This window comes from Pistacia vera, unplaced genomic scaffold (genome assembly GCF_008641045.1).
Source record: "Pistacia vera cultivar Batoury unplaced genomic scaffold, PisVer_v2 Contig1231, whole genome shotgun sequence".
Taxonomy (NCBI): Eukaryota; Viridiplantae; Streptophyta; class Magnoliopsida; order Sapindales; family Anacardiaceae; genus Pistacia; species Pistacia vera.
Genome location: NW_022195284.1, coordinates 2,072 through 14,588, shown reverse-complemented (window position 1 = coordinate 14,588; position 12,517 = coordinate 2,072). Strand labels below are relative to the sequence as shown.

The 12,517-nt window shown below is 38.2% G+C and overlaps 2 non-coding genes across 2 annotated transcripts; both read left to right on the top strand.

Moving 5' to 3' along the window:
• Nucleotides 1-1,031: 1,031 nt before the first annotated feature.
• Nucleotides 1,032-1,138, top strand: LOC116117546. Its single transcript, XR_004125978.1, has one exon. It is a non-coding gene; the product is annotated as a small nucleolar RNA R71 (small nucleolar RNA).
• A 9,990-nt stretch (nucleotides 1,139-11,128) lies between these two features.
• LOC116117558 lies at nucleotides 11,129-11,235 on the top strand. Its single transcript, XR_004125982.1, has one exon. It is a non-coding gene; the product is annotated as a small nucleolar RNA R71 (small nucleolar RNA).
• The last annotated feature ends 1,282 nt before the right edge of the window (nucleotides 11,236-12,517 follow it).

Here is a 12,517-nt window from a genome sequence, read left to right as displayed (position 1 = left end):
ACTTATCCTGATTTTCTTTTCTGAGTCTTTGAGGAAAAGGAACTGGTGGTATGTGATGCGCTAACTCTGGTGGTATCTCGGGGAAGGGCAATTTCTCTTTCTTTTTCTTTTTCCCCTCTTCGTACTTCTGTTCATCTTTCCTTGGGCTGGGTGGTTTCTCTTCAGCAATGATTTCTCCATCAACTTCCTCATCAGATTCTTCATTTTGTTTTGATGAAGTTTCCTCTTTCCTTGATTTTTCCACCTCTTCTAAAACTCTCCCACTTCTCAACGAAATTGCATTTACTTGCTCACGTGGGTTAGTGACTATATTATTTGGTAAGGAACCCTGCGGTCTCTCATTAAGCTTTTCGGCCAATTGGCCCATCTATACCTCAAGATTCCGAATGGACGCCCCTTGATTTCTAAAATTCGTCCTCGTCTCATTCATAAATCCCGTGGTCTCCTGCATAAATTTCCCAAACATGTCTTCCAACTTTGTCACTCTTGGATCTCCCGGTTGATTATTCACCCCTGGTTGGTTATTCGGCACTGTCCTTTGGTTCCATTGATTATTTTGCTGGTTCTGATTGCCCCAAGCCATATTTGGATGATTTCTCTACCCCAGATTGTATGTGTTGGAATACGGGTTGTTTGGTTGCCTCTGATTTCCTGCCAAGTAGTTCACTTGCTCCGTTGATGAAGATGACGAAGCAAATGTGTTCCCCACTTGACAGTCACTGCTCACATGGTTCCCTGCACAAAAATCACAAGTTAGTTGAGGTGCTTGAATAGAGTTTACCTGCATACTTCCCAACTGCTTCTAAAGTGCTGTGAGTTGGGCTGAGATGGTTGTGAAAGCATCAACTTCATGAAGACCCGCAGATTTTCTTGGTATTGCTCTCTCATTTGGTCTTTGATAGTTGTTGCTTGCCAAAACCTCTAGCAACTCATAAGCCTCCTCTGGTGTCTTATTCTACAAAGTTCCTCTTGATGTTGCATCCACCATGGTTTGCATGTTACCCATGGTTTGGACTTGAAGCCAAACTAGCAACCCATGGTGTGGACATTTCCTCATCAATTCCTTGTACCTCTCTCAAGCCTCATATAATGACTCAAATTCCTCTTGTAGAAATGATGTGATATCATTTCTCAGTTTTGCTTATTTTGCTGGAGGGAAGAACTTAGTTAGGAACTTCTGTGCTAGATCATTCCAAGTTGTGATAGTCCTTGTTGGTAGTGCCATTAACCACCCCTTAGCTTTATCCCCTAATGAGAATGGGAATAACCTCAACCTAATATCGTCATCTGACACTCCGTTCAACGTGAAGGTGTCACAAATTTCCAAGAAATTTGCAATATGCTGATTCGGATCTTCCTTCAAATCTCCATTAAACCTTACCGACTGCTGGATCATCTGAATGATTGTCAGCTTAATCTCAAAGTTGTTGGCTTGCACTGTAGGCCTAGCAATACTCGACCCACTGCAATTAACCGTGGGAACTGAGAATTCCCTTAATGTCTTGTTCTCTGGTTCTACCATTTCAACAACTATCTCTTCTATTTCAACCACTATGTCCTCTTTTTCTCTTCTCTCTCTATTAAGTCGTCTGGCGGTTCTCTCAATCTCAAGATCGATAGGAACCACTGGATGATGTCTCGCTCTTCGCATAAACTGCACAGAATTAATGAAAGAAAGTGAGATCACAAACTAACTGAAAATTTAAAACAAAAATTAAAACTTCAATCTAGCTAACTATAGAAAAACTCAATGTTAACTTAAAACTCAATCCCCGGCAATGGCGCCAAAACTTGATGCGTGTTTCCTACAACATGCAATATGTAGCAAGTATACTAATTGCACAAGTAATATAATGATGAGTGAGTATCGTTCCCACAAGGATTGTTGCTAAGCACTAAGTTTTCTACTGTTCTCAAGTTGAAGAAATCGAATTCTTTTTGGATTAAAGGGAGCAATTAAAACTATGATTAAAACAAAATTTTACTAAAATAAACTTAAACTATGGAAGCAAGATTTAAATGGGATAAAATCAATTCAAACAAATGGGTAGGGTTTTGACTTCATTCGGACTCTATGGGTTAAACTTTAAGAATTAAACTAAATTCAAATTCTCATGCATTGATTGTAAATCGAACTCTCTAAAGTGTCCAACATACCTTCTCAGGCTATGTTGTCCTACTCTTCCTTATTAACCTTCCGCACCCAACAAAATGAAAGTTAATAAATCTAAGTTCATTAAGCACAAGAATCCTAGATTGATTTCATCGGTTCTTGAATCTATCTCTAGCATCCAATAATACAACGGTGATTACCCAAGACGCTTAACATAAATTATCTCTCGATCTCATCATGTTCATCACATACAAACAATAAATACAGAATAATCACACAATCAAAACAAAATAATATAAAATTAATAATCATCAATTTTCTAACCCATTAGAATCCGAACTACATCAAAACCCTAACCCAAAATAGGTTAGTTCATGGCTAAATCAATAAAACAATTAGAAGAAATGAAAAACTCCAGGTTTAACATAATGGATACAAAAGGAAAGGAAAAGAATCTCCCCAATTTGATGAATCCACTGGTTTCCTTGAATCTTCCAACCTTGTTAATCCAAAATCACTCAAAAATCAATATGCAAATAATGTGAAAAACTCTCTCTATCACTCCACGAACGCCCTAGACAAATAGACTAAGTCCCTCTTTTATACCTCGCCCAAAATAATATAACTCAGCCTAAACATGAAAGTCTGCATTTTAGAAAAAGTGGAGTACGCAGACTTCACCGCGGCGAAGAAAGAATCTGAATCTGGTGCGTCACTGGCCCATTTCGCCGCGGTGAAGGCGAAGAACAACCTTCACCGCGGTGAAGCTTCCTGAAGAATTCTGAAATTCTAGAATTGCCCTCCGCATGCTTCTGAGTCCAAAAACTCCAAATCTACCTTTATTCGCTCAAAATTTCCATTTTTACCTAAAACACGAAATGTAAGGAATTAAGTATCAATTCAGGCAAAAATAGACTAAGAAGTATCTAAAATCCGGCCTAAAAGCTTAAATAAACTAGTATAATCCTCGGATTATCAAAATACATCTGCAAATTCCCGAACTATGGGTACATCACACACAGTAGGGCTTGGAGTCTTTGCCTTATTCACTACAGGAGTTATATATCCCGTACATCCTTTTCTCAACATCTTTCTCGATTTGATGGCACTTATCATACCACTAAGTACGTGACCCTTTCTAAAATTAAACTTATCCCCATTATCTAAATTAAATCTAACCCTTTTCTTGCAATAGTTTATCTCTGCTCCATACCTACCTAGGAAATCCATGCCCAGGATAATATCAAAATCGGGTATATAAAAAATAATCAAGTAAACTTCTAACTGTTGCCCATCAATAACTATTGTTTCCCCCAAAAGAACCTTACTAGTTACTACACTTTTCCCATTTGGCAACTCTATCTATAAGACTGGTTCCATTTTATTAGGCTTTAATCCTAATCTTTCAACAACTCTATAGGAAATAAAGGAATGGGTAGCTCCTGGGTCAATTAAAGCATATAATGGGATATAGTGGAAATATAACTGACCATTCACTACTGATGGGTTGGATTCTGCTTGGCTTTGGGAGACAGTGAATACTTTGGCATTAGCTCCTTCGATTATTTGATTTACCAGGGGACAAGGATTTCAACAATCTCTAGCCAAATGCCCTGGTTGTTCGCATTTAAAGCACACATTTTTTCCCATTAGACATTCCCCTTTATGTTGCTTACCACATTTCTAACAGTAAGGGAGATTTTTNAAAAAACTCTCTCAATCTCTCCACGAATGCCCTAAACAAAAAGACTAAGTATTTCTTTTATACCTCCCCCAAAATCTTACAACTCAGCCTAAAAACAAAACTGTGCGTTTTACAAGAAGGAGAGTACACAGACTTCGCCGAGGCGAAGTAGGAGCTGAATCTGGTTCATCATTGGCCTATTTCGCCGCGGCAAAGAACAACCTTCACCGCAACGTAGCTTCCTGAAGAATTCTAAAATTCCAGAATTACCCTGTGCGTGCTTCTGAGTCAAAAACTCCAAATCTGCCTTTATTCACTCAAAACTTCCATTTTAACTTGAAACACGAAATATAAGGAATTAAATATCAATTCAGGCAAAAATAGACTAAGAAGTATCTAAAATCCGACCTAAAAGCTTAAAATAACTAGCATAATCCTCGAATTATCAAGTATGCGCAACCAATTTAGCCAAACATCACCTAGATTGCGAAAACCCCTAATTTCTTGAACCCAAAATTTCCTTCAATTTTTTGCAAAGATCTTGGTTAGATCGAGCTGTGTTTATGTTTGGAATGGTTTAGGAGTTAGAAGAAGTGATGGAAATTAACTGGAAAGGATCAAGATTGAAAGTGAAAAAATTTTCTCTCAAATGTGATTGAAGGGTGGCATGAAAAATGAAGAAAATAAAATGGGTATTTATATAAAGCAGACTTCGCCGCGGCGAAGTTCATTAGGTCTAATTTAGGGTTTTTAAAAACCCAATCGATGCTGCGGCGAAGACAAATTCTTCGCCGCGGTGAAAAATTACAGTAGCTACTTGCCCAGGTGAAGAACTTTCTTCACCGCGACGAAATTCCCCTTGCAAATTTTGCTCAACTTTCTTCGTCGCAGCGAAAAATTCCAGTAACGCACCGCCTCGGCGAAAAAGATACTTCACCGTGGTCAAGTCTGGGACTTTTCGCATTCCAATTTTTCACAAATGTCTTTCACCGCAGCGAAAACTGGATAATTCAGTTTTCCGCCTTGATTTGATAACTCACCTGAAACACCCAAAAACACACAAATTAGACTTCATCTACAATTATAAGAAAACTAAACAACAACAAATGAAAACACTTGGGTTGCCTCCCAAGGAGTGCTTGTTTATAGTCAAAAAGCTCGACTCTTTTGAGTTCTCATGTTGGAATGTCGAGCCGTAGAGGAATTGACTTGCAACTTATCACTTCGTCGATGTATGGCTTCAACCTCTGGCCATTGAACTTAAAGGTGCCTTTTTCTTCATGTGACACCTCCACCACTCCAAATGGGTAGACTCTTGTAACTATGAAGGGTCCAGGCCATCTTGACCTAAGTTTCCCTGGGAAAAGCCTAAGTTTAGAGTTAAACAACAACACTTTTTGACCCACTTCAAAGTTCTTTCAGATATGCTTGTCATGCCACTTCTTGGTCTTTTCCTTGTACATTCTAGCATTCTCATAAGCTTCTTGATGGAACTCATCAAGCTTAGTCAAAGTCAGCATCCTTTCTTCTCCAGTAGCTCGTAAATCCATGTTGAGCTGCTTTACTGTCCAATAGGCCTTATGCTCAAGTTCTACCGGCAAGTGACATGCCTTCCCATAAATCATCCTGAATGGAGACATTCCAATTGGAGTCTTAAATGTAGTTCGATGTGCCCATAATGCATCATCTAATTTCTGTGACCAATCTTTCCTAGATGCATTTACTGTCTTTTCTAAAATTCCCTTCAGTTCTCTGTTCGACAGTTCTACTTGCCCGCTGGTTTGTGGATGGTAAGGTGTTACAACTCTATGTTTTACCCCATACTTTCCCAATAGGGCATCAAATTGCCTATTGCAAAAGTGCGATCCTCCATCACTAATGATTGCCCTTGGTAGTCCAAATCTTGAGAAAATATTCTTTCTCACAAAATTAATCACTGCCTTCACATCATTAGACGGCTATGCAACTGCTTCCACCTGCTTTGATACGTAATCCATGCCTACCAAAATGTATGTGTTCCCAAAAGAATTTGGGAAGGGCCTCGTGAAATCAACTCCCCATACATCAAACAGCTCAACTACAAGGATGTTGTTCAACGGCATCTCACCCCTCTTTGAAATATTACCACTCCGTTGACATTGGTCACATTCCTGAACCATCTGGAAAGAATCCTTAAAAAGGGTTGGCCAATAAAACCTAGATTGAAAAACCTTGACTGTTGTCCTAGCTCCTCCAAAATGGCCAGCTGCCTTAGAATACTTTCCATTTCCTCTTCCGGCACACACCTACGTATCATTTGATCAGCGCAGTGTCTATAAAGGAACGGTTCTTCCCAGAAATAGTATTTCAAATTTGAGAAAAACTTCCTCTTTTGTTGGAAGGTCATGCCAATGGGGAGCACTCTCACTGATAAATAGTTTGCAAAATCTGTATACCACGGTGCTTCCTCCACTCTCATCAATTTCTCATTCGGGAAAGTTTCTTCGATTTGGGTTTCTTCTTCATTTCCCTGAGTTGGTTGACAAGTGGTCCACTACTACATTTTTTGACCCTTTCTTATCTCGTATCTCCAATTCAAACTCTTGTAGCAATAGGGTCCATCTTATCAGCCAAGGTTTCGCTTCTTGCTTTGCCATCAAGTGTTTGAGTGTTGAATGGTCCGTGTAGACTATCACCTTCGCACCTAGCAAATATGAACGAAATTTATCAAAAGCAAAAACCACAACCAATAATTCTTTTTCAGTGGTGGTGTAATTCAATTATGCATCAATGAGTGTTTTGCTAGCATACTGAATTACATGCAGTGCTTTATTTTTCCTCTGTCCTAACACTACTCCTAAAGCAAAGTCACTAGCATCACACATCAATTCAAATGGTAGCCCCCAATCAAGGACTACAATAATAGGTGCAGATACAAGTAATTTCTTTAGAGTTTGAAAAGCATGCATGCATTCATCATTAAAATCAAAAGCAACATCTTTAATAAATAAATTGCAAAGGGGTTTAGAAATCTTGGAAAAATCCTCGATGAATCATCTGTAAAACACCGCATACCCCAAGAAACTTCGAACTGCTTTAACATTGGAGGGTGGTGGCAACTTCTCAATCACATCCGTCTTTGCTTGATCCACTTCTATTCCATCTTTAGAGATTTTATGACCAAGCACTATCCCTTCCTGAACCATGAAGTGGCACTTCTCCTAATTGAGCACCAAGTTCGTCTCCTGACATCGCTGCAAAACAAACGAAAGATTAGATAAACAATGATCAAAGGACGAACCAAAATAGAGAAGTCATCCATGAAGACTTCTATAAACCTCTCCACTATATCACCAAAGATCGACATCATGCATCTTTGAAATGTGGCTGGTGCATTGCATAATGGCGTGCTATCGTAGGCACCTGGAATTAAAACCCTAAAAAATACACATAGTAGTGTAAGGATCGTTCCCACGAAGAGTGTCTAGCCGAGTTTAATGTTACGTGAACAAGGCTAGGGGTTTTTGAGTAAAACAGAAATAATTTCAGGAAAAACAATTCAAATTAAATTATCGAAATCAATCAAATAACGAAACTTGGTCTAGGTCAACATTCACCATCGAAATCTTACAACTGATGATCGATACAAAAATAAATCAATTCATATCCTAAATATTCACCGTTGGAACTATTTTCCTATCTCTCCTTAGTTGTAATTAATTAAGAAACAAGTGATCTAATTAACCTTACTACTAAATAACCCTAGACAAGCGCTAAAGATTTAATCCAGTGGCAGCCTTAAGACCTAGAGAGATCGATGAAGCTAAACAACACAAACTCAAGCGGTTGCATTTAATTCAGTCAAATGTTCTTCTTAATACTTAATAATTCCTGACGCAGCAAATTCTTAAACCCTAATCACTTCATAAGTTAGAGGGATCAAACAATTACAGATTTGATATCTAACTTAGCAGTAGATTGCAACAATTAATAAACTAGTAGGCCTTCTAGTAATTAAACTCAACAATCATGAAAATATGCATAGAAGAACATCTAATACTCAAACATAAATTGAACACTTAAAGAAAAAGAACCAGATTGATCTCACAGTTTATTGATTCCGAGGTCTTGTTTCCTTCGACCAAGTTATAAAAGTTAGCCACTTATGGCCATAAAAAATTCAAAGGAAAATATCAAGAAGATGAGAGGGAGAGGTATATGTGTCTCTCCATCTAATCTCTCTCCCCTTTTAAACATATCCCATTCAATTGAAGTATTTGAATTCTACTAAATCTCCTCAAAATATTCTAATATCCTAAAATAACATTTATCCTAATCTGATTCTAATTAATTGAAAATAAAATAATAAAGTCCTAAAATAAAATAGGAAAATGGTGTTTTCCAGTTGTAATTTGCATGCAACGGGTCTTTAAAACTTCCTGTAAAAATCTGCCTATTTGAATTGCATGACAAGGCGGAATGTTCCAGAACGTTAGCAGTGCAGGTGCGTCAACTTCAAGCCCAATTATAACCTTGATGCAGCGAGTATTTCTCCAAACTTAAAACATGAAAGTTGTAGATCTGTTTCTTCTAGTTCAAAGAATTTTAAATTGTCTCAATTGGAGCTCGGATGAGAGAGTTATGCCTAGATTACGAAGCGATGTCGAAACTGTCTAAATTCACCTAATTAGTTCTGTTTTGCATTTAATGCCTCCATTTGCATCCTAAATCAAAATAGAATAATAATGAGTACATTTAGGCAAAAAATAAGTATAGAAGACTAGACTAGACATTAAGGGGGTAAATATGACATTTTGCATTCTCATCACATAACCCAAAGGGCATCCTTCGGTAAGCAAAGGTGTCATATGGACAAGTGAAGGTCGTTTTCTCTTGATCCTTAGGAGCAATTGCAATCTGATTGTACCCTGAATAACCATCCAGGAAAATGTAGTAAGCATGCCCTACCAACCTCTCCAACATCTGATCGGTAAAAGGAAGAGGGAAATGATCCTTCCTTGTCGTTTCATTTAATTTCCGGTAATCAATGCACATTCTCCATCTTGTGTCTGTCCTAGTTGGTATCAATTCATTGCTCTCATTATTTACCACTGTGATACCTCCCTTCTTTGGAACCACTTGCACTGGACTCACCCATAGACTATCAGAAATGGGATAAATTATTCCTGCATCTAGAAGTTTCACCACCTCTTTGTCACCACTTCCTTCATCGAAGGATTCAACCTTCGTTGTGGTTAAATTCTAGGCTTGATATCATCCTCCATGAGTATCTTATGCATGCAAAAAGATGGAGAGTTGCCTCTAGTATCCGAAATAGTCCATCCAATTGCTAATCGATGTTCTCTCAAAACCCGAATCAATCGCTCTTCTTCCAAGTTGCTCAACTTTGAACTGATGATTACTGGGAATGTTTCTAATTCCCCAAGATACATGAATTTGAGGTGGGAAGGTAAGGGTTTCAATTCAAGCTTTAGAGGTTCCTCATTTCTTTCCTTTGCCTTCTCTTTCTCATAATCAAATTCCTCAAATCCAAGATCTTGGTTTTCATCAATCGGCTGAAGTGCTTCCAACAATCTAGCACATTCATTCTTTGTCGATTCCTCTACCTCTACTATTCTTGATTGTGCAATACATGCTTCTAGAGGTAGTTGTGGAGTATTCTCTTCAATGGTCTCCGCTACTAGTTTATCCACCACATCAACACTAAAGCATGAATCCGTCTCGGATGGAAACTTCATAGCCGCAAACACAGTGACTGTTACTATTTCATCCTGAACCCTCAACAGTAACTTTCCTTCTTGCATATCTATGAGTGCTCTTCCTATGGTCAGAAATGGTCGGCCCAAAATAAGAGGCATTTCCTTATCCCCTTCCATGTCCAATACGACAAAATCTGCCGGAAAGATAATCTTGTCCACCTTCACCAACACATCTTCAACTATACCCCATGGATGTTTTATGGACCTATCTGCAAGTTGCAACGACATGGTCGTTGGCTTCACTTCACCAATTCCTAATCTCCTGAAAACAGAAAAAGGCATTAAATTGATGTTAGCACCTAAATCACATAAAACACGATCAAAAGTAATATCTCCTATAATACAAGGAATAGTAAAACTTCCTGGATCTTTGAATTTCGGAGGTAGCTTCTTTTGAAGAATGGCACTGCCCTCCTCCGTTAGCATCACTATTTCCTCATCCTCTAACTTCCTTTTGTTTGATAAAATTTCCTTAAGAAATTTCGCGTAGCTCGGCATCTGTTGCAATGCATCTGCAAAAGGAATGTTAATATGCAATTTTCTAAATATTTCAATGAATTTGGAAAACTGCTTATCCTGGATTGTGATGTGCCAATTCTGGTGGTATCTCGGGAAATGGCAATTTCTCTTTCGTTCTCTTTTTCCTTCTCTCTTGCCTCTCTTCCCGTTTCTGTTCTTCTTCCCTAGAAATACTTGGTTTCTCTTTAGCAACTATCTCTTCATCTACCTCCTCATCAGATTCTTCCTTTTTCCTTGGTGGTTTTTCTTCTTCCCTTGCTTTTTCCCCTCTTCCAAAACTATCCCACTCCTCAAAATTATTGCATTTGCTTGCTCACGTGGGTTAGTCACTGTGTTGCTAGGTAAAGGCCCCTATGGTCTCTCATTTAGCTTTTCAGTTAACTACTTGGACGGCCCTTGATTTCTGAAATTAGTTCTCATCTCATTCATAAAACCTGTGGTCTCTTGCATGAACTTCCCAAACATGTCCTCCAATTTTGTCACTCTTGGGTCTCCTTGTTGGTTGTTCACCCCTGTTTGGTTGTTTGGCAATGCCCTTTGATTCCATTGATTGTTTTGTTGATTCTGTTGGTTTTGATTGCCCCAAGACAAGTTCAGGTGATTCCTCTAACCAGGATTATATGTGTTGGAGTACAGATTGTTTGGTTGCCTTTAATTTCCAGCCAAGTAGTTAACCTACTCCGATGATGACGATGCTGAGGCAAAAGTGTTCCCTACTTGACATTCACTACTCACGTGATTACCTACACAAAAATCACAAGTTAGTTGAGGAGCTTGAATGGAATTTACTTGCATACTTCCCAACTGTTTCTAAAGTGCTGTTAGTTGGACTGAAATGGCTGTATATGCATCAACTTCATGAAGACCTAGAGATTTCTTCGGTTGCACCCTCTCATTAGGTCTTTGATAATTGTTTCTTGCCAGAACCTCAAGCAACTCGTGAGCTTCTTCCGGAATCTTATTCTGTAATGCTCTCCCGAGACTGCATCCACCATAGTTTGCACATTCACTGTTAATCCATTATAAAATGTTTGGGCTTGTAGCCAAACTGGCAACCCATGATGTGGACACCTTCTCAGTAATTCTTTATATCTCTCCCAAGCCTCATACAATGATTTTGACTCTTCTTGAATGAATGACGTGATCTCATTTCTCAACTTTCCCGACTTTGCTGGAGAAAAGAATTTGGTCAGGAACTTCTGTCCTAAATCATTCGATGTGTTGATCGTTCCTGTTGGTAGTGCCAGTAACCATCCCTTAGCTTTATCTTTCAATGAAAATGGGAATAGTCTTAATCTAATTGCATCATCTGATACTCCGTTTAACTTGAAAGTATCACGAATCTCCAAAAAATTGGCAATGTGTAGATTTGGATCTTCCTTCAAATCACCCCTAAACTGAACCAACTGCTGGATCATCTGGATGATTGCCGGCTTTATCTCAAAGCTATTGGCTTGTACTGCTGGTCTAGTAATACTTGACCCACTACCTTCAACTGTGGCAACAGAGAATTCCCTTAGTGTTCTATTCTCTGCCATCTCTACAACTATTACTTCTGGTTCAACTGTAGCTTCTCTTTCTCTTCTTTCTCTATTCAGTCTTCGAGTGGTTCTTTCAATCTCAGGATCAACAAGAACCACTGGCTGACGTCTTGCTCTTCGTATAAACTACACAGAAAAATAGCAAGAGTGAAATCACACCAAACAAAGAAAAATAACGAAAATTAAACAAACAACAATTAAGTAAAAATAACACTCCAATCTAGCTAACACAAGAAAATTTCAATGTTAACACAAAACTCAGTCCCCAACAACGGTGCCAAAAACTTGATGCGTTGTTACTACAACATGCATAAATAGCAAGTGCACTAGTCACACAAAGTAATAAAGTGATGAGTGAGTATCGTTCCCACGAGGATTGGTTGCTAAGCACTAAATTTTCTACTGTTTTCAAGTTGAAGCAATCGAGTTGTTTGGATTAAAGGGAGAAAATTAAACTTAAAACAAAAACAAAATTTCTAAATATTCAAAACTAAATTATGAAGGCAAGATTAAAAACAAGGTAATGTCAGTTTAAGACAACAGGTAGATTTTTGATTTCATTCGGACTCGATGGATTAAACCTACAGATTATGCTATTTCCATATTCACATGCATTGATTGTAAATCAAATTCTCTAAATTGTAAACATACCTTCTCAGGCTATGTTTTCCTATTTTTCCCTATTAAACTTCCGCACCCAACAATTTGAAGATTAATAGTTCTAAGCTCATTAAGCACCGAGAATACTAGATTGATTTCATTGATTCTTAAATCTATCTCTAGCATTTAATACTTCAATGGTGATTACCCAAGAAGCTTAACATGACTCATTTCTCAATCTCATCATGTTCATCAATTAAAAGCAATAAATCCAGAATAACCACAGAATCCTTGCAATAGC